The sequence below is a fragment of the Polyodon spathula genome, unplaced genomic scaffold (assembly GCF_017654505.1).
Source record: "Polyodon spathula isolate WHYD16114869_AA unplaced genomic scaffold, ASM1765450v1 scaffolds_2714, whole genome shotgun sequence".
NCBI classification, from domain to species: Eukaryota; Metazoa; Chordata; class Actinopteri; order Acipenseriformes; family Polyodontidae; genus Polyodon; species Polyodon spathula.
Window position 1 is genome coordinate 2,957 of NW_024474182.1, and position 2,584 is coordinate 5,540.

Consider the following 2,584-nt stretch of genomic DNA (forward strand, 5'->3'; position numbering starts at 1 on the left):
ACTCGTTTATAGCGACCGACTCTCGATACCCATAGAAATGCTAGCCAGCAGTTAAAAGCAGTCAGGCGGCCTTAACAGGCAATAGCACATAGCTCGGAGTGACGGCAAAATTACTGTGGTCTCCAAGACAGGTAGACCCAATATAAAAACTTATCCCTCATAACAGGACAGGTAGGTCTGCACTTCTTTGGAAACTCGGTGGACCAAAACCTTGCCCACCTCTGGCTCGTTGGTCTAGGGGTATGATTCTCGCTTCGGGTGCGAGAGGTCCCGGGTTCAAATCCCGGACGAGCCCTTTTTAAAAATTATTTTGTATTAAACTTTCCCAATTCTTATGTTTTGCGGATAATCGCGCACAAATTCCATGAACAACAATATCAGAGCGATCAAGGGCTGATTGCACGATGGTTAAACCAGAACTGTAGGCTTTTTGAAACTGCAAAGCAAGTGCTTAAGTGTTAAACAGAATTGTGACGCAACAGACTATAAAACTATTCAGCTTAGAGTTTCTCTACTTTATACAACACTGTTTATTTTGGTAACGCATTTGATTGTTTTGGTGTGTAGTCTAAAACAACCAAAAAAGAGCATAAAATGCGATGTGTATATATTCCATTTTATAAGGCATGTAACTGCAACACGTTTATTTCTTGTTTTTTTATGTGGCAGTGCTAACAGGAAGCAATCAATGAGAGGCGGTGATACTGACCACTATATTCACCGCAAAGATTAGGAAACTTTTCATTGCAAAACGCCAAACTCTCTTCAGTGAAACTGCCTTTGCTGAGTTTGTCGGATTACTGATCGAAATTGGTCAACAGTGTAGTACAGAACAATTATAGAAACGGCCCCCTCCGGGATTTGTTCCTTGTCCTCTCGCACCCAAAATAACAATCATACCCCTAGACCAACAAGCTATCTGCTGTTATTTCTGGCGACCAACGCGTGACGTTCCCTGGTAGCAGAATAAGTGCAGATTGATCAGTTCTGTCTGCCGGTGCTGAATGGTGCTGACACCTCAGAGGAGGGGGACTTAATACTCGCCAACGCATCCTTTTTTAGATGGTATTCTTACATTGCCTTTTTAACATCCACGGCACGAAAACTGGGATACACATGTGTTTTACTTAACACTCTTCCAATTCATGTATCTGGCCACAGTCTTTTACAAGTACAGCAGGACCCGGCAATGCTTTTAATGCAATCGGCATTAAAAGCTGCCACGTCAGTGGAAAACAGCACGAGTACTCTCGCTGTGAGTTCAGACAAGGGATTTGAATTACCTTCTAGCCGCTCGCGCTCACGCCGGGCGCCATGGCGTGTGCCTGTAATCCCAACTACATGGGGAGGTTGAGGCTGGCGGATCGTTTGAACACGGGAGCTCTGTGCTGCAATGGGCTGTGTCGATCGGGAGTCCGCACTAAGCATGGCATCGACATGGCATTTCTGGGGGAGCTCGTGAATGCCAGGTCGTCTAACGAGGGGTGAACCGGCCCAGTTCGGGAACGAAGCAGGTCAAAACCCCCGTGTCTCTCAGTATTGGGACTGCTCCTGTGAGCAAACATTGCAGTACAGCCTTTGCAGAACAACAAAACCCAGTCTCCTTTTTTTCTATTTCCATTTTGAAGTCCATGCTGACTAAGTGAGCCATTCCAAACATAACAAAACGAAATCCGACCTAAACTACTTTACTCGTTTATATCGACCGACTCTCGATGCCCATACAAATGCTAGCCAGCAGTTAAAAGCAGTCAGGCGGCCTTAACAGGCAATAGCACTTCTGTTCTGAATGCCCCTTTTTCTAAACTCCATTTGTGACCCCTGGTCCTTGTTTCTTTTTTCAGGCTGAAAAAGTCCCTTGCGTCGACACTGTCAATACCTTTTAGAATTTTGAATGCTTGAATTAGGTCGCCACGTAGTCTTCTTTGTTCAAGACTGAACAGATTCAATTATTTTAGCCTGTCTGCATATGACATGCCTTTTAAGCCCGGAATAATTCTGGTCGCTCTTCTTTGCACTCTTTCTAGAGCAGCAATATCTTTTTTATAGCGAGGTGACCAGAACTGCACACAATATTCAAGATGAGGTCTTACAAGTGCATTGTACAGTTTTAACATTACTTCCCTTGATTTAAATTCAACACTTTTCACAATGTATCCGATTATCTTGTTAGCCTTTTTTATAGCTTCCCCACATTGCCTAGATGAAGACATTTCTGAGTCAACAAAAACTCCTAGGTCTTTTTCATAGATTCCTTCTCCAATTTCAATATCTCCCATATGATATTTATAATGTACATTTTTATTTCCTGCGTGCAGTACCTTACACTTTTCTCTATTAAATGTCATTTGCCATGTATCTGCCCAGTTCTGAATCTTGTCTAGATCATTTTGAATGACCTTTGCTGCTGCAACAGTGTTTGCCACTCCTCCTACTTTTGTGTCGTCTGCAAATTTAACAAGTTTGCTTACTATACCAGAATCTAAATCATTAATGTAGATTAGGAATAGCAGAGGACCTAATACTGATCCCTGTGGTACACCGCTGGTTACCACACTCCATTCTGAGGTTTTTCCTCTAATCA

General features: G+C 43.1%; 1 non-coding gene across 1 annotated transcript; it reads left to right on the plus strand.

Moving 5' to 3' along the window:
* Window positions 1–223: 223 nt before the first annotated feature.
* On the plus strand, window positions 224–295 carry trnap-cgg. The gene has a single exon. It is a non-coding gene; the product is annotated as a tRNA-Pro (tRNA).
* The last annotated feature ends 2,289 nt before the right edge of the window (window positions 296–2,584 follow it).